We start from the raw sequence: 24,982 nt of genomic DNA on the forward strand, positions 1-24,982 counted from the left end.
TCCTCCCCCTAGTGCCTGTCCCTTCTCTTCCCCCTCCCCCCTCAACCCTACCCCTTCTTGACCTTCGCCCTTTCTTGCCCTCCTCCCCACCTCCTTTGGGAAAGGCCTGAGTCATAGTTGTAAAATGCTAAACACAGCAGATTTGGCAGTTATCATGGTATCATGGTAACTCCAAAAAATACTTTTAAATTCAACTTGCACAAATTACAGTGAATTACAAACAATCAAAAGTTTGTCAAAGCTTTTCAAATTAATTTAACCTCCTCTTAACACAAAATCTCCTACAATCTCCAGGAGCCGGCTCAGAATGTTAATACGCTTACACGAACAGATACTGTCTTTTTTTACATGCCCCTTCGGCTCTAACCTCCAACAGAAATGGAAACAGCATGTTTTAATGACGAAGTTAGTAGCAATATTTATTACCATTTCCATAGCCTGTTTTTTTTTAGGATTGCTTGTAAGAGCCTCCTGTAGCAGCCAACACTGGCACCAGCCAAATGAATCAATGTGCTTGCACGTAAATGTTGGGATTACTGTAAGCACTGAGATGTGAAACTCAAATCTGCAACTGGAAAAGGATCACTACGTTCAATGGAATTACCCCTTCTTAGAAATGCATATGTAGAGATTACAAGGTAATCAAACATTCTCAGTTCCTAATGTATCTGATCAGATTTCCCATGCATAATTTAGCAGAAAAAGGTTTAATATCTTAATGTAGGGTTATTTTGTTATACATTTGGACTGGAGAAATTTTAATCAGTAGGATTAAGAGAAATTCTAATTTTCAGTACAATCTTGGTAGATTTTGAATACCTGTAAATAATACAACTTAGCATACCAAACCTTTAACGACCTTATTTTGCTGCAAATGTTTGCAATGTTTCAATCTATTATCGGTTGAACATTCTTTTGAGACTACTGTGTAATGAATAAATCGTCCCTCTAGGTGATAGGAGAATGGCAAAGTTGCATTATAAGAACAAGAACATGAGTACAGGAGCGGCTGCCTGGGTGGTTCAGTTGGTTAAGCCTCCCACTTCGGCTCAGGTCCTGATCTTATGGTTGGTGAGTTTGAGCCCCACATTGGGCTCTCTGCTGTCAGTACAGAGCCTGCTTCAGATTGTCTGCCCACACCCCTCCTCTGCCCCTCCCCCACTGATTCAATCTCTTTCTCAAAATAAATAAATAAACTTTAAAAATAAACAAAAATAATGTGCAGGTTTGATCAGTATACCAAACTGTAATGTCTTACCATTTACGAGTTTAAATGCAAAAGTGTGCCAAAAACAATGTGATCGATGCAGTATAATATATATATATACATATATATATATAATGCAAAGTAATATTATACTATACTAACTATTGTATTCTATAATATTAAAAAATAATATGAAGCATATGCTATGCAGGTTTGATTTCCACTAGAATTTTTTCATGTGCTACAGAAGAAATTTAGTTTTTATATAATATGATTAGCATGGAAGTAATAGAAACTTATATAAGCCCTGCAATATGCATTTTAAAATGTATTCTTTTTTAAGGCTTTACAATTTTTATTTTACATGATTATGTATTTATTTTATGGGCTATGATATATTTTAATTCGATTTTGACACATATTAAACAATGATGAATTTAGAGTGAGCAATTAACAGAAACTTAAGGAGTCTTTTATTTGATCTCAGAAATGTAATTTAACCATGCTTTGCAGATAACAATTGTGAACATCAACGGAAAAGAAAAAGTTCATAAATATTAATTAATTTTCACATATCTCATTGTTTATGGAGATATTTTATCATATTCAATTACAATTTCCATATTAACAGGTAATTTCCTTTCTGCAAATTTCTATCCATACTGGAGAGCAAAAATGAGATCCCAGCTACCCAGTTACCTTCAATCGGCAGACTTTGGCATTTCAATCGTGTGTCAGTCATTGAACGATTCAAAGCAGTGTCACCAGTTTCATCCCACGTATTCTTTCCAAGCTGCTTGGAAAGTAAGTGGTACAATTCCCATTTCTCAGATGTTTTAACTCAACTTTGGAGACTTTAAGAAACTTGCGTCCAAAGGCTAATGTGCATATGCTTGGCTGGCCGTGGATGTAGGACCTGGTCCTCCTGGTCACCATGTCTTTATTCATCTCAACATAGGCCATTTTTATCATTTTGTCTCAGATAATTGGCCATCATTACTACCCTGACTTGGCACAGTAACAATCCAGAACTCTAGCAATTCTAAACCTTACATGTACATTGTTTACTTTGGATCATGTTTGAGGCTTTCTAAAGCTCATATAATTTTTATTTGATTTTATTTTTTTATTTAAAAATTTTTAGTTCATTTATTAAAAAAACCTTTTGTTAATGTTTATTTAGTTTTTGAGGGAGAGACTGAGAGACAGAGTGAAAGCTGGGGAGGGGCAGAGAGAGAGGGAGACACAGAATCTGAAGCAGGCTCCAGGCTCTGAGCTGTCAGCGGGACTCAAACTCACAAACTATGAAATCATGACCTGAGCTGAAGTCAGACGCATAACCTACGGAGCCACCCAGGTGCCCCTATTTATTTTTTGACAGATAGAGAGAGAGAGAGAGAGAGAGAGAGAGCAAGGGAGTGGCAGAGAGAGAGGGAGAGTTAGAATCCCAAGAAGGCTCCACACTGTCAGTGCAGAGCCCGATGTGGGGCTCGAACTCAGGAACTGTGAGATCATGACCTGAGCTGAAATCAAGAGTGGGAAGCTCAAATGACTGAGCCACCCAGGCTCCCTGCTCATATATATATATATAATTTTGTTTTTTAAGGCAGTTTTTGATTTAGTTTTGGAGCGAAAAGCACTGAGATTTCCCATATGCCCCTCCCCCTGTGTCCCACATGCACAACCTCCCCCTGTGTCACCATCCCCCCTCAGAGTGGTACATTTGTTACAACTGATGCATCTATGCTGACACCACATCATCACCAAGTCCATGGTCCACATTAGGGTTCACTCGTGGTGTTGTACGTTCTCTGGGTTGGGACAAACATGTGATGTCATATATCCACCATTATAGTATCATACAAAATATTTTCACTGTCCTAAAAATCCTCTGTGTTTCACCTGTTCATCCATCTTTCCCCCAACCCCTGGCAATCACTCATCTATAGTTTTGCCTTTTCTAAAATGTCATATAGTTGTTATCATATAGTATGTAGACTATTCCGATTAAGCCTGTATACTTTTTTTTTCCCTTCAGGATTTTGTTCTTGAGGCTTTGATGGCTCTGGAATACAATTCCTTGCTAATGCCCTGAGGATGCAGGCCGTGAACAGAATCCTTTTAAAATGTGATAATTGGTTTATTGATAGTTATTCCTTGTTCTTGGACATGTATGATCAAGAATTATATGACCGGGGCACCTGGGTGGCTCAGTCAGCTCAGCGGCCGACTTCGGCTCAGATCATGATCTCACAGTTCATGAGTTCGAGCCCCACATCAGGCTCTGTGCTGCCAGCTCCGAGCCTGGAGCCTGCTTCGGATTCTGTGTCTCCCTCTCTCCGTGCCCCTCCCCCACTCGTTCTCTCTCTTTCTCTCTCTCTCTCTCAAAAATAAACATTTAAATAAATTTAAAAAAATGATATGACCATCTATCAGGAATACCATTATATCAGAAAAGATATTCTTGCCCTGGGAAAGAGGTGAGTATTATAGATGTAGATAGCTCCCAACACCCTTCCAGCTCTGAGATTGCAAGTCTGTAGAAAGTTACCCTTACAACTTCATTAATCTTTTCGTTTTCTTTCTTCCTCCCTTTCCTTCTTTCTTTCTTTCTTTCTTTCTTTCTTTCTTTCTTTCTTTCTTTCTTTCTTTCTCTTTCTTTCTTTCTTTCTTTCTTTCTTTCTTTCTTTCTTTCTTTCTTTCTCTCTTGTCTCCACGCCCAATGCGGGACTTTAACTCAGGAGTCTGAGATCCAGAGTCCCATGCTCTACCGCCCGAGGCAACCAGGTACCCCTCCTTCTTAATTCTTTAATAAAACTTGTATTTATGCATTTCTGAAAGCATTTTCTGTGGATTCAGTGGGTTTTTTTTTTTTTTATGCTCCTGACTTGGATTTCCAATAGACATTTGGACACTGTGAATATTTTGTCTCCATTTACAGGTTCTGCCCACTATCTGAAAGTAGAGTGCCCCTATGAAACTTTCATTAAGCTGACATGGTACAAAGCAAAAAGAAAAAAAAAAAGTAATTGCCATTAGTTTATATAAAAAATATTTTGAGCATTTCCAGACCCTAAAAATAACCTCGCTTAGACTTTTCTGATAGCTCAAGACTTAGCTTGCTAATGGATACGCAACATAAATCAAGATAAGATGCTCACAGACACGATTCAAAGCCCTGGCGGCTTGATGCTGAGATGCTGAGAGGGTAGTTTCCCGGGGAAGCAGTGGGGTGGGGAGGCTCTCCCTGTGAGGGGTGCGCCCCGTCTCTGTAACAGTGCTGAACACTATTTTCGCTTTGTGTAAAAACCCCTCTTCAGATTTCTTTCAGGTACGGAACACAGGTTACCCATGCAGGTCTTTCGTAAAAACAAGGTGGCATAAAGTTGAAAAACTGGAGATTCTTGTATTTGTCTGACTCAGACGCATTGAGTCAGCGGAGTGCAGGTGGGACAAACTTCTCTTACACTAAATCAATAATAAACCTATTAAGGAGCTCTTTTCTTTTCCTGTGGGTCTTTCCATTTTAATTCTGCAATCAGTTATTGAATGATTATCTTTGTATCGTAGAAAGGGCATATGTCAATTCAGTGACGAGTTTCCACCAACAAGGAGGCAAGTATTAGGTACTCCTTGAAGAGACTCTTGAGTTATTACACATGCTTATGATAATATAGCTTATAATAATACATGCTTATCAACTGCCTTCATTAGTGGGTTTTAATTAGTCATTCGATAATGCTGTTGTTCAGTTTTCTTGGTGGTTAATTATTTAATCCACTTTCTGAAACTTGGGCATTTTGCTTCAAGTTGAAAAGTCAAACGAGGAAACGAGGTTTCTTTCATTTTAAAACACGGTGGTTTCTTGTTCAGAAAGAACTCATTAAAAACTACAAAAACTGTTAAAACATATATATATATATATATATATATATATATATATATATATATATACTAAAGGATCGGAAGAAGGGTTATCGTCCCCTTAGCAAGTTACTGCACATCAACTATATTTACACTGTCACTGAGTTGATGCTTCTAAGGTGATTTCAAAGGTTGAGATCATTATGAGAGTTTTGCCTGGGTTCCTAGCTAGCCAACCTTGAGAAATTCTTTTTTTCTTAAGCATATTTATTTATTTTGAAAGCGAGTATGTGTGAGCAAGTGGGGGAGGGGCAGAGAGACAGGGAGAGAGAGAGAGAATCCCAAGTAGGCTCTGTGCTGCCAGTAAGGAGCCCAGCATGGGGGTTGGATCACATACACTGCGAGATCATGACCTGAGCCGAAATCGAGAGTTGGACAATTAACTGACTGAGTCACCCAGGTGACCCAACACAGGTCTTTTTAAAATCTCCATTCTCTTTGCAGACTCAAGGTGTAAAGGCAGTGTTGATTTGGGAGAAAAAAGAAAAACCTGAAGTATACAATACAGATGCATTTTTCCTTTCCAATGTTGTTTGCCAACATTAATCAGGTTTACCAAAACGTTTGGCATAATAACTACTTGCTTAGTGAAAAGCAAGCTGAACGCTGGAGTCACTACTATAGGAAAAATGTTTTCCCTGCCTCTTGTACCTAAAAGAACAGTGTAAATTGGGTGGACAACTGCAGGGTAAGCCTAGCACTTTGGTTGACCCAGAGCAGGTGCTCATTCATTACACATTAAGTGAATAAAGAAATCAATCAATCAATGAAAGAATGTATCGGAACTCCTGATAGGTTGAGAAATGTCTTAGGTACCATTTCGTTTCATCTTTCAGTACCACATCTATTTGACTTCTGAGTCATGGCCATATTTATTTGTAGAATATCTACTACATGAAAGGCTTTTCACTATGTGCCAGAGTGGACATAAGAATAAATAAGACGGAGTTCTTGACCCCAAGGAACGGACAGAAGAGCCTTTTTTTTTTTTTTTTTTTTTTTTTGTAGTATATAGTCAATCTTGAAATGACTTGAATTCTGCTGCAAGAAACAAGCAGCTGCTACTGTAGGGTAGTCTCTGGACCTATGAGTTTGCAGCATGCTTCTTTTGTGAGTTCACTGCGGTCAAACAGAACATTCCATCTTTATTTTGCAATGAGAACCCTCAATGCGTTGCCTGCATTTGAAAACCTCATTTGCAAATGTGGATGCCTGGTTTCCAATGGCCAGATGGGTCTTGACTACATGCCGAGTAATGTTTAGGGCCCATGAAATTTATTAGGACCGTTACCTCTGGCATGATATAAGAGGGAAAAAAAATCCTTGCCCAAGAAGAAACCTCATCTCTTGCTTTTTATTTGGCCTTCTGAGCCAGCGATGCAAAGTTTTAAGTGTTTGCTCTGAATTAACAGGGAGACCAGATGAACTCTAGGGTCCCGTCTTGTTTCATTTTTTGAGATAAGAATGCCTCCATAATTGTTTATTGTGTCATGCAATTCGCTTGCAGAAAACCACATGACTACTTTTTTCTAACCAACCCCCTTCTAATTGTGCCCCAAGCGTTGGTGTTGGCTTTGGTGCGAATGGGCCGCTCTACCAGGGATAGACTTGTGTTGTTCAGAAACATACACTCCCAGCTTCACATTAGTGTGCTTTTGGGTCTTGTATCAACTCCTCTCCATGTAGAGGCACTTTACAATCTGAACACTGCTTCCCCAGCGCACAAACACGGACACACACAAAGACCCACACATATGCGATTTCTCTTCCCAGTTAATCAAATTTAAAGGGTTGACCAGGAACTAAAGTCAACACCCCGGGAGGAATTTCTGGCCCTTGGAATACACACAAAAACAAGACTGCTCATTCACAGGAAAAGTGGAACAAGTCCCCAGAAAATTCAGTTGCAAGCAACGGTTCACCCTTTGCCATTGCTGGTCTCGAAACTTTGTTTCATGTTTCTTTTGTATTTTTTTTTCCGGGTTATTTTCTCACTTGTGATGAAAATAAACATAAAAACAGGGAATACAGATATAATGTAATATTTTTCTAATGTTTTCAATTAAGCAGCAGCTGCTGTTACCAAGCTGTCATCTCTGTTGCTACGGGGGTTTTGTGTGTGTGCCAGTGCAGGACTGGCTACTTTAATATACTAATCCTATTGCTAGGAATTGTATGGAATCTACGTTAATATTGTTAATTTAAGAGTTGAAAAGGGGACGCCATCTTTTCTGTTAAGTCTACCTGTGGTGGAGAGCTCAGGATCTCTTTATAAGCAACCCGTTAAGATCTCCGAGAGTCCAATGTGATTTACGGGACAAGGGGAATCCACGACTTAAGAATCTTGTTGGTGTTTTCAGACCCACTGTCTGCAATGCTTCTGTGCTTTCCCCATGTAACTGAACTTGACCTGCTCCGAAGGTAACTAAAGGCAAGCGAGTGCTTGCCTTTCTGCACGTGGTGTGTGAGACCCGGCAGTTCATGCACACAGCGCTGCCTACAGCAAGGAACCTCTCAGAGAACAGACATAATTCAAGAGCTAAACCACACAGATTCGGTTCTTGGCACAAAGTCTGGTATACCAGAAGTGTTGGAAAGGATTTTTGCTCAGTTAATGGATTCATTCAGTGAACATCATATTATAACGCAGGCTTTCAGCTTGTTTGAAATGTGAGTATAGTAAATCTTTCCCCACCCTGAAGCTCCTGTCCCCTCATCTAGACTTGTGAAGTTCAAAGTAACAAATTGCTACTTTTGTGAATGCATAGGCTTCTTCCTTTTTTTTTTTTTTTTAATCCCCAAGTCCTACAGCACATCTCAAAATTGACAGAGGGGTATCTTTTGCCTATCCCAGAATGAAGTGAATCCCCCCGGGCTTTGAGGGTGCTATTCGGACATTACAACCTTAATATCTGTGACCTGGTTTGTTTTGTGCTTCAACTGAACACACCAATAGCTCTGAATAAACTACTGGGAAGTGAGGACAGGATAGACTTCATGCTTGATGTCATATTGTGACTAGATTGCCATCTCATTGAGAACAGGAGTTATGCCTTCTGTCTCTGTATATGCCCCATGGTGTCTTGCATACAATAAATGCTCAATAAATGCACTAACTATGAGAGATTAGAGAAGCGGCTATGCCAGCCCTACCCACACTGCCCTCCATTTTCCTGGGGCCACGGTCACTGACACGGCTCCAGGCTTCTCATCCTTTACCTGTGCTTCTTGCAGTTTTCTTTCTGCTTCAAAGCAGTTGAAGACCTAATGTAATTTTGCCCTCAGACCAATTTTTGTGCCTATACCTGTTTCATGAACAAATGGCTTTCCCTTTACTGGTTATGGACAGAGCCAGGGCCAAGACTTAGGTCCCTGAACATACAACGTACAGGTCAGTAAGAAATCAACCTTTGTTGAGGCCAGGCACATTTCTGGGGTTGTTTGTTACTGCGGCATAACCTGTAGCATTTCCTGACTGATACAGCTTTCTTTCAAGCACACCATTTGTTGCTTATTCAACAAATTATTCCTCTATTATTATCTTTTATATCTTTTATTTATTTTATTTATTATCTTTTATTAGTTTTTATATCTCTATTTTAAATTCATGTATAAATTTCATTCTACCCCGGTCTCCTTCAGAGCACTACAGTGAATTTGGAGATAATAGAAACAGGAACTGGAGGTAAGGTTGACTTTATGTGGATCCAGGCCCACCACTTACTAGTCTTTAATAATGGGCTAGATCTCCAAGGCTCAAGTTGCCCTTCTGTGAAATGGGAATAATAATATCATTTCTTTACTTTACGGAATTTGGAAAGCAAAAGAAAGAATATATGTAAACTTTGTGGAAGGCAAAGCCTTGTGTAAATAAATGTCATATCCTATATTTCCTGCCCTCTCTCCTTCCAGCCTCATGGTGAGAAGTTAGAAGTGGCCATGTGACTTGCTTTTGACAATGAAATGTGTACCACAACTGGGCACGAGATGTAAAATCCAATGAGTGATTATTTAAGTCCTTTTTGTTCGCCATGGCCTTCAGCAATGCTCCAGATGGCAGTGCTCCATCAACCTAGGATACAGGTTTTATCTCAAAACAAGTGGTGACTGCCTGTGGTGCTAAGTTGTATGTTGTTAGATGGCATTCAGAGTCAGCTGGGAGACCACAGGGATTGATTAGACATGTCTGCCATGGATGAGAAAGAGGAGACTACGTGAATACGAATACCACTGAATTCAACAAATAGGAGTCCAAATCCTTTTTCAAAGTGAGAAGCTGGGACCCAAAGATTGGTGGCTTGATTAGGGTTGCATAGCTAGACAAGAGTACTATTATTTATCTATTTATTTATTTATTTATTTATTTATTTAATAATAAATAAATTATGCTTCCATGAGAGTTTTGAGGTAATTTAGAAGATGGGGTAAACATACAATCACATGACTCAAACAGAAAAGGAAATCTTAAAGCGTGGAAGTTGAAAGGCATCAGTCTTGCCAAACGTGAAGGCGGCTGGTGTGGTTATTCTGAATAAGTAAGACATCTAATTCTGAGGTTTCTAGAAGTCAAGATCCTTCTAAATTATTGGGCCTAAGATCTGGCTTCAGCTATCTTCAGTAGCTCACATTATCACACGCACAAACATAGCCATACAATGAACCTACTTTTGCCAGAGAGGATTATGAAACAAATGGCATCCAAACACTGAACGTGCCTAGGACTCTGGGAGGAGTTAGAACTGAATTAGCTTCGAGTTATCAGGTGTCTCCAAGGGTAGATAACATACCTGTTCCTGAGGTAATAGGATTCATCAGAAACTGGCTGAAGTTACAGGTAACTTAACAAGTCCTTGAAGGGAGCACATAGCAACTGGAAAATGGTTCATTCATGAGCACCACATTTCTGCTGCGCTCGTAAGAGGATGCTCGGAACTGGCCAAGCAGATGGCTCTCTCTTTCCCTTTCCATTCTGGTTGCCTACCTGAGGGACTTCAGCTCCAAAAAAACCTGCAAACAAGCCTGAAAATTTGATATTTGAGATAAATATCAGAATTGGAAACAAGCCCGAGCATCAGCTCGATGAAATAATTGACTCCACTTATCGTTCAGTCCTTTTCATACACATTTTAAAAGATAAGGATTCTTTAAAAAACTTAAACACAGTACTATTTTATCACCTAAAGAGATCAATAATTTCTTGCTATTTAAAAATATCTGTCAGTGTTCATATTTCCCTGATTGTACCATGTTTTTTTTTTTTTCTTTAATTTATATTTTGAGAGAGAGAAGGAGAGAGGGAGACAATGGGGGAGGGGCAGAGAGAGAGAGGAAGAAAGAGAATCCCAAGCAGGCTTCGCACTGTCAATTTGGAGCCCGACGCTGGGCTCAATCCCGTGACCGTAAGATCGTGACCTGAGCCAAAATTGAGAGTCTGATGACCCAGTCTGAGCCACCCAGGTGCCCTATATCATAATTCTTAAAATGCGTTGGTTCAAGTAATACCCCTCAAAAAGATATATAGTCTCTCTTTCCTTTTTTTTTTTTAATGTGGTAAGAACACTTAACGTGATGTCTACCTTCTTAACACATTTTACATGTACAATAAGAGTATGAACTATAGGCACTAGGGTATACAGCAGAACTTAGTCGTCTTGTATCAATATGCAACAACATGGATGAACCTCGAGGACATTATGCTAAGTGAAATAAACCCATCACAGAAGAACAAATACTGCATGATACCATTGTATGAGGTTTGTCATCTAGTCAAGCACATAGAAGCTGCCAGAGGCTGAGGTGGGGAGGGGAAAAGGGGAGTGGTACCACTGCTTGTAATGTACCGATTTCTCTCTGCCTATTTTTTTCCTTACAACTTACGTTTTGCCAAACCTGAATTTTTTTTTTTCCCCTGTAAAGTTTCCCACCTTCTGAACTTTGGTGATTTCATCTTTGGTCTCTCATTTCTGAATTTCCTGTGAAGAGGTTGTTGGATCAGAGGATGCTCGGATTCAGGTTCAATTATTTGGCAAAAATAGTTCCTAGGTGGTAGTGTGTATTTCCATTAGGAAATACATAATATCTGGCTAGTAGCGCGCGGGTGCGTGTGTGTGTGTGTGTGTGTGTGTGTGATGTCTGGGTTTACTCATGTATTTTGAATTCCCTGTTAGCTCTGAGCTAGGGATAGCATTACCCTTCTGGAGACAAAGGGTCTCTGAGATCTCATAGCTGATCACCCAGTGGCTTTTTCTAACAAACTAAGTGCTTAGGAAAGATGGATTGATTTTTGTAAACCTAATATGAAATTTCTCAATAATAAGAAAAAAATCGTACCAATGTATAAACCATGCCGAATCACTCACTGTAAGTACTTATGCTGTTGATTAAGAACTATAAGTAAAACATAAATAACAACAAAACAATAATATCGATTTATCATTTATAAAGGACTCATTAGATAACAGTGATTTTACTAAGCTCTTTATGTATATATTTACATCTATTCCCTTAATTCTGATAAAGTCCAACCAGGGTTTCTGTATCTGCATCTATTTACTGAGCAGCTACTATCAGCGAGGCGCTGCTCTGCTGGCAGGATTCATAAAGGTTATATCACTGACTCAAGGTCACAGAGAAGATTTAAATTTTAGGGGACTAATTAAATAGCCTAAGGTGTATCCATTCAGTGGATAATGGAACAACTGTAATGTGAAATGGGAAACATCTTCACATCACTATGAAGCTAACCTTCCGCATGTAGTTTTAAGTTAGAAAAAGCAAACTGGAGAAAAGTACTTATGGCATTTATAAGGCATTTTAGGCATTGTAGTGCCTAAAAATATGAAGATATTTTTCATATATATATTTAAATAAAGGAAGGATAAATCAAAATATAATAAAAGAAAAAACAGAGCTGGAGGAGGGATCAAGCAAGGTGAGGGGCTAAGAAAGGTGGTTCATTTCCTTTGATCATATTCCTTGTTTTGTAAATGTGTAAAAGGAAAGAGTCACACCTCTAGGGGCATTATCATGGAAGAGAAAGAAAGCAAAAGAACTAAGAAAATCGAGCTAGTCAAATGAATAGAAATTTAAAAGAATATAATTGATGTCTGTAATTTAGAATAATGTATTTATTAATTGTTAATTTTATTGTGTAACTTGTATTTATATAAATATTTATTATATAAATTAACTAATATTAAATTAATTTCTTAGAGAGCCATGAAAAAAAATGATACATCTATAAAAACACCATCATCCAGATGCCTTAGAAATTGAAACTTTGTTGAGGTAAAAGAAAACATGAAAGAGGTAAGTGGCAAAAGAGCACAGTTGAACAGAAATTAATGATCTTAAAGATCATTCTGAAGAGTCTCTCTGAGAACACAGTGCAAAAGAATAAAGAAATGCAAAAAATGTGGATGAAAATTTAAGAGACATGGAGAACATACCTAGAAATCTCTCGTTCCTTAAGGACATGTGGGTGGAGTGAGGTTGTTCTTGAAACAACAATGAGAGAATATTTCCACACTAAAGAAAGACAGACAAGCTTAGGGGCACATGGGTGGCTCAGTCGGTTAAGCATCCAAATTTGGCTCAGGTCATGATCTCATGGTTTGTAGGCTTGAGCCCTGGGTCGGGTTTTGTGCTGACATCTCAGAGCCTGGAGCCTGCTTTGGATTCTGTGTCTCCTTCTCTCCCTGCCCCTCCCTCAGTCGTGCTCTCTCTCTCTCTCTCTCAAAAATAAACAAACATTAAAAAAATTTAAAAAAAAGGACAGATAAGCTTCACGTAGGGACATACCTAATTCCAGAAAAAAAAAACCCACACCCAAATATATCACAATGAAATTTTAGAAGTTGGAGGTTAAAGACAGAATTTGTTAAAGAGGAACACACACACATACACACACACACACACACACACACACACACACACACACATAAATACATACAATCACACATTTTCTCACATACAACGGATAGTGCACAAAGCAAAAGGAATCTACTATTTGTTCCTGGCCTTTCCTAGAAGACAAGCTAAAAAAGTAAGTCTTGGTCATTGCATTCAACAGACCACCAATCATCCAACAGGGGCCCAGCCTGTTTATTGCAGGCAATGAGCATAAAACCAAAAGGCCGAAGCTCTGAAAACAGCCTCCAGTGATTCTCAGCTTGTCTTGGGACTGAGCACCTCCTCCTATATAGATACCATCACAGTGCAGGGAAGATACCAACCCATGAAGCCTGGGTGATAGGCTTGGCCTTCCCAGCGAATAGCTGTGTGACTTTGGGCACAAAGTCCCGAACCTTGCTAAGCTCCCAGTTTCTTGGGTATAAAGGCAGGAGATGAATTTGCTGGTCTCTGACTGTCATTCTGCCTTTATCAGTCCATGTCCAATGGAGCTCATGGGCTTCTCTGGTGTTATTTTTCACAATGTTTTCTTTGCTTGCGAAACGGCTTGGTATGGCTGGCATCCTGCTTTCTTCCAATGTTAAGGAATGTTCTACTTTCTTGCTTTACCAGACAATCTATGTTGTTTGTGGCTTGATGCTTGTTAGATAAGTGTCTATCCTTTTCCATAAGATCCTGTGTTGACCAAAAGTCTTAAACTCCTATAACAAGAGGATTTCTCTACTGGCAGGAGATTTCTATTTAAAAAAAAAATATGAAGCTTCCAGGATGTGATGCTTTTTGGATACTCATGGAGCAAGGCCATTGTATTGAATGCACTGAACTCTGCATTAGGGACCTCCTTCACCCTCTGGCTACCTTTCTATGTATTTAGGATTCTAGGGGTAGAGTTATAACAGCATGCTATCTCCTAAGGGCCATATTTCGTGTTGATATGATGCCACAGGAATAGAAAAAATTATCGAATGATTGCTTCCTGAGCACATTTTCATGCCAGACACTTTGATAATGAAAACCCTCAGTGATAGTGGAAGGTAGGTGTTATTTCTTCCTTACAGGTACTGAAATTAAAGGTCAGACTGCTAGCCATTTGGCCAACCAAAAGCTCTACTCCATCTTGCCTCTTCAGAGCTACAAAGTTGTAATGTGTCCTCATAATGGTAATTCTCAGTAGTGGGGCCCAACCCTTAGGAGTAATGCCTCTTGGAAAGAGCAGTTTTAGACCTACAGAAAACAACCTTTTCTTGCCTGATTTCTTACCATCGACAATAGCGTATTTCGAATATCTTTTAAACAGATTTTTTGACCAATATCAAGATGGCATTTGACATAACAAGGTAAGACTTGCTTTATTTATTTTGTTCTAATAAAGTCAACCTAACAAAAACTTTCTAACCCCTAGGCACAGAGCCAAGATCAGAAAGGGTCCCCATAGAAAAAGTTAAACAAGGCGTACTTTTATCAGTAGTTTTCTGTTATCTGAATGAGAGCTTGATTTGGGGGACCGATCCCCATTTTCTTGTATTGGGAACGATTGAAATGACATGCTTTTGTTCTTCCCCTTTAAATTGCTTACATTTGGAGCCTGTTTCTTTAACATGGTGGATTCTTAATGTTTTTTGTTTTAATATTGGACCTTGCCTCTTGACACTTTGATGGGCGATGCCATTTTGTGGCTGATTAATGTGTCCCAGCATTTAACAAAGGCCAGAAGCAGGTTAGAGATAGTGCTCAACATTCTCCAAGAAGATAGTCTTAAATTTTTGTCGATGTTGGTGAAACAGAAGTGCAAACAGGTCAGGTTAAATTTCTTAGCGGCTTAGAGACATTAAAAGAGGTTTTCTAAGTTACCTCACCTTTAATAAAATGAAGTCATCTTATATATTAATATATTAATATTGCAGCTGGGTTTAAACTCATGTAGACCAAGCTTTACTTAATAGTTAAATCAAATTGAATCTCAGATTTTATGAGTGATAAAATGACAATAAAACGGGTCTGGTCAGTAAAGATAATAACGCGATTCAGTACTTTGGATGTAAGTGTTTAAGGTTTCTATGATAAAACTGTAATTTTATACCCCAAAGTGTGTTAATAACATTAAGTGAGGTAATAGGCAAAGTGCACTGACAATGTAATGCCCACAGGACCACAGTAATAGAAATAATTTATAATGTATCAGCAATAAAATCTTTAATGTTATCTCAATTCAGGCCAGGCACCATATCTGGGGTTTCAGATTACACGTGTCCCCATCCCTCCCCCTGTTACGGACACAAGTGTTAACCTAAAATAATTAAGAAAATGGTTTTCAGAGTGCAGAAATCTTTCACAATTATGGGCATAATGACCATCCTATTAACTATTTCCATCCTGATCCATTTATGTTTGATTGATGGAATCTGATTCCAAAGTTTGTAAGGTAAGCATTTCTAACAATAATCCCGAGAGTCACTTTAATTCACTCTTGGCTTTCTTTATTCCAAACAGAACCAATGCCTAACTTTTAAAGTCTATAAAAGAATTATTTTTCAAAGACAGAAGAGTCAGTTCTTTGTATGACTATAAAATTATTTTATTTTATAAAATCCTGGTTTGATGGTTTAATAGGTCTGAGGCTGAATTCACAAATGGTACCTTACTTTGAATCATCCCCAAACAAATGTTTTCCTAATGACCGAAAGGTAAACACTTATATTGGGTGACTTTAATTGGTGTGGCTTAGGTCAGGAGTATTTCTTCTTTTAACTTGCTTTACAGTGTGCACATTTAAGGGACTAATCCATAAAGCACATATCATTTGATAGGACGATAGTATTCTGTTTGGTTTAAAAGTACATTTTTAAAAAGTATGTGAAAACTTCAGGTTCAGTTCCTAAAGTTTCATCCCATTTTTCTTTCTTTCTCTTCCTTTCTTTCTCCCTCCCTCCCTCTTTTTTCTCCTTCCTTCCTTCTTCCTTACTGTCCTTCCTTCCTTCCTCCTTACCCTCTTTCCTTCCTTCCTTCCTTCCTTCCTTCCTTCCTTCCTTCCTTCTTTCCTTCCTCTTTCTCTCTCTCTTCCTTACTTCTTTCCCTTCCCTTCCCTTCCCTTCCCTTCCCTTCCCTTCCCTTCCCTTCCTTCCCCTTCCCTCCCCTCTCCTCCCCTCTCCTTCCCTTCCCTCCCTCCCTTTCCTTTCTTTCTTTCTTTCTTTCTTTCTTTCTTTCTTTCTTTCTCCCTTCATTCCATTTTTGATTGAATGTATTTTAAATATTCATCTCATTGATTCTAAAATCCATAGAAAAATCTCTGGAATTTCCATGTTTGAGCATTTAAACTAACTATAATAATGACAATGATCATCATAACCGCTTATGTTTATTAAGTTTACTATGAGCCCAACTTTAAATGACATTTAAAACTAATTAAATGTCATAAGAATTCTATCATTATCCGATTTCATCTGAGAGGGAACTGGGAGGACTTAAAATGACTCCCCCAAGGCTCCAGGGCAACAGGCAGCAAAGCCACTGGTGAAGTCCTGGGGCCATTCTAGAGTTGATGCTTCTGAACCACCCATCACATTGTTTCTGTCTCTTTCAGAAGCCTTCCTTAAATTCCCCATATAAATGTGTGTGTGTGTGTGTGTGTGTGTGTGTGTGTGTGTGTGTTTAGTGTTTTAAATAAGGCTATCCTGCCTAAAAGTAACAGGAATAGCTTTCTTGGCAGGAAATCTATAGCATCTCTGAGTATTAGTTTGCCTGTTGATTATCTCTAAGGCGGGGTGGGGGGGCGGGATGCTCAAAGGATAGGGAAAGCCAGAGTAAGATCTCCAGAAGCAAGTTGGTTTTTTTTAGTCTTTATGTATTTATTTTAAGAGAGAGAGAGAGAGAGAGAGCACATTGGGGAGGGGCAGAGACAGAGGGAGACACAGAATCCCAAGCAGGTTCCACGCTGTTAGTGCAGAGCTCTCTGCAGGGCTTGATCTCATGACCCATGAAATCATGACCTGAGCCGAAATCAAGAGTTGGATGCTTAACCAACTGAGCCACCCAGGCACCCCTCTAAAAGCAAGTTCTCTCAGCCTCACTGGCACTTTGTCTCTACAGAACTGTTTTGCTTTCAAAAGGCCTTCAGTTTCAGGTACAACCCATGTGCTCAGGCCAGTTATGTCTTCGGGAGGGACATCAGAAATACAAAGTCAATGGCTTAGATAGTTCAGCGTTAAATCTACTTCTTGGAAATCTGACTCTGCCCTTAGTAGGAACCACTCTCAACCCACCGCATAATCCCAGTCCCAGGAGAGAAGAATCCCACTCCTATATGCCTGAATGTCAAGTTGCTGTCTAGAAGGCTTTCCCGGAACTCTGTTTCTACAAAAATGCAGTTCTCTTTCCTTGAGAGAAATGGATTTCAGCTTCTGGGTCTGAGGTCCAAGAACTTCTTGCCTGTTGCCAAGCGTGTTTAATTGCTGCTTCTGGACTGCTTGTATGAATGTTTGCAAAATGTCTGAAGAGGTGATGGATATATTAATTGTAAGTTTATTTATGCTTTATATTCCTGGTCCTATATCCTGCTGCACTGAATGGACCTTTCCTAGAAGATGAAGGGATGGGAGGGAGGGAGCTGATGAACTTTGTTTCCTGTAGCGGGGGTAAACTGAGTCAAAGAAACTTGGTTTTGTTCAGATGGGCTGAGGCTCAAACCTGAATCTTACTTATGGAGGGATCTTGGCCAGTTCTGAATTCTAAGTTCCTTTATCCTTAAAACAAAGATAATCATTCTTTCTTCTGAGGGTTGCTCTGAGGTTGACGTATTTGGTGATTGGCGCAGGGCGGGTATGCCTATCCTGGTGGTTCCCATCTTTTTTCTCTAGTTTTCTTCTCCTCCTGGTCTGAACCCATCTACTGGCAAATGAGCTCCTCGACGCTGCCTGTAGAATGAAACTCTTCCACTAAAGAGATGAATGATCCAGGGGCACTTGGGTGGCTCAGTAGCTTGAGGGTCTGATTTCAGCTCAGGTCATGATCTTGCGTTTTGTGAGTTCGAGCCCCGCGTCAGGCTCTGTGCTGACAGCTCGGAGCCTGGAGTCTGCTTGGGATTCTGTGTGTGTGTCTCTCTCTCTGCCCTTCCCCACGTGCTCTGTTTCCCTCTCTTTTGCAAAAATAAACATTAAAAAATTAAAACAAAACAAAACAAAAGAACCAAAAAAAAGAGATAAATGATTCTTTTTTTAAATGTTTATTTCTTTTTGGAGAGAGAGACAGAGAGCATGAGCAGGAGAGAGGCACAGAGAGAGAAGGAGACACGGAATCTGAAGCAGGTTCCAGGCTCCGAGCTGTCAGCACTGAGCCTGACGCGGGGCTCGAACTCACAAACTGCGAGATCATGACCTGAGCCAAAGTCAGAGGCTTCGCCAACTGAGCTACCCAGTTGCCTTGAGATGAATGATTCTGAACTAACCGTGGCCTACCCTGGGATTTTGAACCTAGAAGCGTAAGATATAAACATCCGTGCCATACAACTTGTTCCTAAGACTCAGCTGAATGCTATTGTCAACACAGAAGCCTGTCGTGAAAGAAACAAGTGTCTCACAGGTATTTTCTTTTCCATATGCTGGGGCCTGCATCGAAGCCCAAAGTGTCGGATGGAGAGACTTTGTGTTGGCTATGTGGTGGCCACGTTGCCCTGATTCGGGTTTCTAGAAACCCATGAGCAAATTTAGAGAGGATGCTCCGTGGCTGTGGGACAGAAAATCTCCCACCACATGCCAATTGGTGGTGATTTCTGTCCATCTTAGTCTAATTTATCTTTACCACAGGAAGACCTACTGAGAAAACCTCACCCATCCTCCTGGTAGCATTTGCTCCAGCTACTGACCGTCTAAACAGAAGCAGGAAGTTTATCGGCAAAGTCAGCATCACCATTTTGGGGGTGTCAGAGTGCAAAGTGGTGAGTGCCTTGCCGGGGGTGAGCTGGAACGTCCATGTGGCAGCTTAACCCTAGTCTACACTGGAGGTGACTTTTCAACTGGGCTTTTGCTCAGATTCTCTGAATTTATAGGCTATGTGAACTCCCCAAATAAGTCCTGGGGAACGTGAGATGTGAAAGTATGGCTTTTGCTTGTATACCTCCATCCAGAGCCACTGGGTACAGTTGTGTGACTAGATTGTCACCGTACAGCACAAGGACGTTATGTTCACATAGACTCCTCTGTGAACGGTGCTCCCTGGACTTGGGCAGTGCACAACCTGCCCCATGGTACGTGGCGGTCCACGGGATTCTTACCCGGTGTTTGGTATCCAACAGAGGTGGTTGTTTCCAAGGAATTGTTGGAAGACACTCCACTTCCTGATCAAGGTTCGCACACTGACTTCCTGATACCAAAGGTTTCTTAAACTACGTGAATTTTTCAACCCCTCTGGACATTCTTCATCTGCCAACTCTGTTTTCTCATGCTCCCCTCTGCCTTATCCGGAGTCTGCCTTACTGTAATGTTAGCGTGCCTCATTCCTGAGCCTGCTCCCATCGTGAGAGCCACCGTCCTGAATTTGCCTAGTGGATCTGACAATGTGGGTTACCAATAAACACCTGGCTTTATGTTAACATAGGGACAATGAATGTATCATTCAAAGGGGTATCCATCCAAAGAAGAGGAGATCTAAGATTTCTGAGACAAGCTAGGAGGCAACATTATTTAAGAAGGAGCATTTTGCAGAATAGAGTTTTTTTTTATTCCACTCTGACACCTGCAGGAACAGAGTCATTCCTGATTGAGAGTTTCCTGCCCTTCTTTTGGTCCTCTTTTGGCTCTAGCTTTTATGTCCCAAATTCTGACGTATTACATTTATTTCCTCCATATTCAGACACGAAACCTCTCCCCTTTCCTGCCAATGCCACCTACATCCTGATTCTGAAGGTGCATTTAACATCCTCACGGCTGCTGGCTGGCTGTCTATCCTGACAGACAACACAGCTCTTGATCCGTCTCTGTAGGTGGCTTCAGGCTAGCTAAGGAAAAAAAAAGAAAAAATAATAACAATCTTATCGTCTCAGAGCCCCGGAATATAAAAATAGCCCGGCGGTTTATTACACCAGGCTTTTTAGGCCCAGGTGTATCAGGAGTAGAGAAAGTGGATTGTCACTGGCTCAGCTGGATGTGGCGTCTTCCAAAGAAGTGAGGAGTCACAGATTAAAGGGGGTGTGGCCGCAGTCAGCCTTCTCCAAGAAGGCTTAACGCTCCCTCACACAGGGCCTTATCCGGCGGGGAGAGGGATACAGAAGATAAACCTTAAAAATAAATGCCAAAAAAAGAAAAACAAGAAAGTCCTGATTATCACCTCTGCGCCCTCCACCACGTCCGGTCAGCAACGTGTTAAGTGAATTGAAACTCGATTGTAGAGAGACAGTCACAAGCTGGTTATCAGTGGCAGTAAATGGAAGATAATAGCCCCACTAGAGAGTTATGAAATGGCTTGTCTTTGAGCTGCCAAAGTGTTTAGTCTCTCTTTTATTATATTCACAGCAGTAATCCGATATGTCCTGACTTCTGTCATCTGTATGTAATGCTTATCAACTCTCTGTCAGTGATTCACCCTCTTGTCAGGGACAATTATTCCTCAAAGTGCCGAGGTTATGACTGAAGCAATATTATGACTGGAAAGAAAATATGAAAGGTGTAGCACATCACAGCAAGCAATCTGGGGGCTGACGTCGACGGCAAGGAAAACACCGTGGATGAAAAGAGAGCAGAAGGCGAGACGTGTTCTGTGCGCCGGGAGCTTGGCTGGCATGGCTGAGGTCAACCGGGCCGAGAACCCTCTCCTGAAGAAGCTTTACTAATTCATGACTGCGGGACGTGCTGGCCTCGGCCCTCCCCGGAGGCCTCCGTGTTTCCACTTTACATCTCAATTTACAGGGGCCTCGAGTTAGGTTTTGCAAGTGTAGGCCTGCTGAAGAGAGTTGGACGGGGACAGGCTGGCCCAAAGCTCCGTCTTGGAACGGGGAGGAAAGCCGTCTGCTCTGTGCACCACCCGGGGAGCTCCACGACCCTGACTCACGCTGGGACACGTTTTCCATGGAGCACATCCCTGCACCATCCTTGAGATGGCAGTGGGAACATGGCGGGGAGGGCTGGGGTTTTACAAAGAGCTGGGTCAAGATTTAAATCAGAGACAACGTTGGGATGCCTGGGTGGCCCAGTGGGTTAAGTGTCCGACTTCTGCTAAGGTCGTGATCTCGCGGTTTGTGGGTTTGAGCCCCGCGTTGGGCTCTGTGCTGACAGCTCAGAGCCTGGAGCCTGCTTCGGATTCTGTGTCTCCCTCTCTCTCTGCCCCTCCCCTGCTCATGCTCTGTCTCTCTCTCTCTCGAAAATAAATAAACATGAAAAAATAATAATAGTAAAAAATAAGTCACAGGCAATGCAAGTAGCTGAGTGACCAAGAAACGTAGAGTCTGAAATATTAAAGCATTAAAAGTTGGACAGTGGTTGGGGTGCCTGGGTGGCTCAGTCGGTTGAGCGTCTGACTTCAGCTCAGGTCATGATCTCACAGCTCGTGAGTTCGAGCCCTGTGTCGGGCTCTGTGCTGATGTCTCAGAGCCGGGAGGCTGCTTCATATTCTGCATTTCCCTCTCTCTCTCTGCCCCTAACCCACTTGCATTTTGTCTCTGTCTCTCTCAAAAATAAAAATAAACATTAAAAAATTTTTTTAAACTTGGACGGTGGGACCAAATTCGTTGTGAACGTTGCCCTGACCTCTGGTAGTTGTCTCGGGATGAATGAGCTACGTAATGTCTTCTATATCAAGGGTAAAGTAAGTCCTGACGATACTGTCTCATTGTGGGCTTGCAGGATCAAGAAATGAGGCATATCAGGCACTGGAGTAAATGCTCAGTAGATCCGATATGATAAATAGCAGCAGGTGGCCAGAAATAAGATGCTGTTTGACCTTTCAGAGCCTGATTTCTTCATGCGTAACTATTTCAGGGTCCCCTGACCTAAGACAGACCATCAAGATGGGGTGTAATACTACTGACTTGCATTTTTGTGCTGTCAGTAACAGCCCCTCCTGGTGATTCTCATGAACATAGAGCAGGGATGCTGTTGAGGTCCTTGCCGATTTCGTCACTAGGGTGCTGTGTGTGACCGGCCTTGGTTGGGACCAAGACAACAATGATGATTTCTTTCTTCCTATCGGGAACACCGTTTCTGCAGAACAGTTGGCTTGCATTTTATCTACAAATCCTGGGCACGCCCCGCTTGTCATGCCGTGCAATTGCAGGCCTGTTGTAGAATTCACAGGCAATTACATGGACGGAGGTGATATTCAAAATATTTAACCACCAGTGATGCATGGGTATAGCAGCGTCTCCCAGGCTTCCTGACAATCTAAGCAAGAATCCTAAATTGCTGGTGAAGGCTGCGGGCCTAGAAAAGGTGCCCAGCAGCTCGAGCACTGGGACACTTGGGGGATCGGGAAGCAGGCATTTCCCTTAATACAAAAGTATTTCACTATTTTAACAACCCATCTGACTGTACTGAGACATATGTGATGAACACCAGCCGTGCACATAGGAAAAGATCAAAGTTTCCTAGAGCTGACTCCGCGGCACACATTTTTATATCGGCTTTTATTTTATATTCTTAACTTTGTTGTATGTTTTGTTTTTGTTTGTCTTTTAATATGCATTAATGTTATTATTAAAGTTTGCTCATTGCATCATTGTAAGAGCAAAACGTACAACATATTTAGAACACATTTAGAAAATAGAGATGAACGAGAAAAGAAATACATAACACCTAAAAACCTCACCACTTTGATGTTTATTTATTTTTGAGAGAGAGAGACAGAGCGTGAGCGGGGGAGGGCCAGAGAGAGGGAAGCAGGCTCCAGGCTCCGAGCTGTCAGCACAGAGCCCGACGCGGGGCTTGAACCACAAACCATGAGAACATGACCTGGGCTGAAGGCGGATGCCCAACCGACTGAGCCACCTGGGTGACCCCAAATCTTACCATTTTGAAATAAACACCAACTTCTTGGTACATTTTTTTTTCGGTCCTTCCTTCATGTCATCTTGGACCGGTTCTTGATTTTAATCAGAATGCCCTTCATATTTTACCATTAGGCCTGAAGATTGTGATCGGTTTCAGAGAGAACTTTGATAGCATATTTCGTAATATCAATATTTAATATTGGTAATTAATAGCTTTTCTTTTTCAAATTAGAAACAAATGTGGAATTTCACAAAAGAACTTATTGGCACATGTCAAGATGTCTTCTTTGGTACAATGAATTATTTAACTTTGATATCTAAATTTGAATCATCTCCACATTTATCAAATAAGTCCTAATTAATCCTGGTATACTGATGGAAGGACTACCCTACTTTATAATTATCATGTGGAGGGGCTACTCATGTCTTCGACATCAGGGCTGTGTTCACTTTGGAAAAAGAAGAAGGAGATTTTCATTTTCTTATGCTCTGGACAAATTCACAGTAGGAAGGCCATGATGTGAAGTCTAAGGGCCTAAAAGTTTGAAGAAGTAAACAAAACAAAACAAAACAACCTTAAACAAACAAAAACCCAAAACCAAATAAAACACAAAAACCCCCACAGAACCCAAAACACATAAAGACTCAAAACAAAAACAACTGGGGCACCTGGGTGGCTCAGTCGGTTAAGCAGCTGACTTCGGCTCAGGTCACGATCTCGCGGTCCGTGAGTTCGAGCCCCGCGTCGGGCTCTGTGCTGACAGCTCAGAGCCTGGAGCCTGTTTCAGATTCTGTGTCTCCCTCTCTCTCTGACCCTCCCCCATTCATGCTCTGTCTCTCTCTGTCTCAAAAATAAACGTTAAAAAAAAAATTAAAAAAAAAAAACAAAAACAACTTAATTTGAACTTTAGAGATGAAGTTCTGACTATTTCAATTTTTTGAAAATTGCTATTCGTGTACTCATCTTTCCTTTTTATTCTTTTTGGTAACATTTTGACATTTATTTTTCCCCATGTAACTTTTTTATTGAATTCATATTTCCATATTTTTTAAGAGAGAATTGCATATGGTTGTCTCTTATTATACGTTTTTTTAAATGTTGATCGAATTTTGAAAGAGAGGAAGACAGAGCACGAGCAGGGGAGGGGCAGAGAGTGGGGAAGACACAGAATCCAAAGCAGGCTCCAGGCTCTGAGCTGTCAGCACAGAGCCCAACGCTGGGCTCGAACCCACAAAGTGCTAGATCATGACCTGAGCCTCAGACGCTTCATGGACTGAGCCATCCAGGAGCCCAGGTTATCTCTTATAAAGTGTTCTCAGTAACAGGGATTATTTTCCATTTCTTACTATTAGTTTAGTACGTTATCTCCTTTGTGTTACTTTTTCTTGGCTGAAATATATCCTTTGGTTGGTATTTTAAAAAAAGAAAATAAGCTATTTCCTGAATTTGTCATTTAAAATGTTTTTTGAATTCATTTTTTTAAATATTACTGTAAATTTCCTCTTGCTTTCTTTAGACGTCTCATTGCTCTCAGTAAAGTATTATAATCAAATCCTCTATTTATTTATTTATGTAATAATGACAACATTTAGGATATGAAATTCACTCTAAATGTGGGGGGGAAGCTGCATCTGTGTTTAAAAATCTGTTTATTACCACACATGCTATCATGATTTCCTGTTATTTCGATTTCCACTATGATTCAGAATTTTTTTTTTTTTTAATATACGTTCTGGGGTGCTTGGCTGGCTCGGTCAGTAGAGCAAGTGACTCTCGATCTCGAGGTCATGAATTCCAACCCCATGTTGGATGTGGGGCCTGCTTAAAAAATTAAAAAGAAAATATATGAAAATATATTTTAAAAATCTTTCTGATTTCTAGCGGATGGGGCTTTACTTTAAAATTTTGTATGCCACTGTGGAATAATTCGTTAAGATTTTATTTTTGGAATTTAGCTATTTTTTTAAAA

Source organism: Puma concolor, chromosome B3, assembly GCF_028749965.1.
Source record: "Puma concolor isolate L17-30 chromosome B3, mPumCon1.1.hap2, whole genome shotgun sequence".
NCBI lineage: Eukaryota > Metazoa > Chordata > Mammalia > Carnivora > Felidae > Puma > Puma concolor.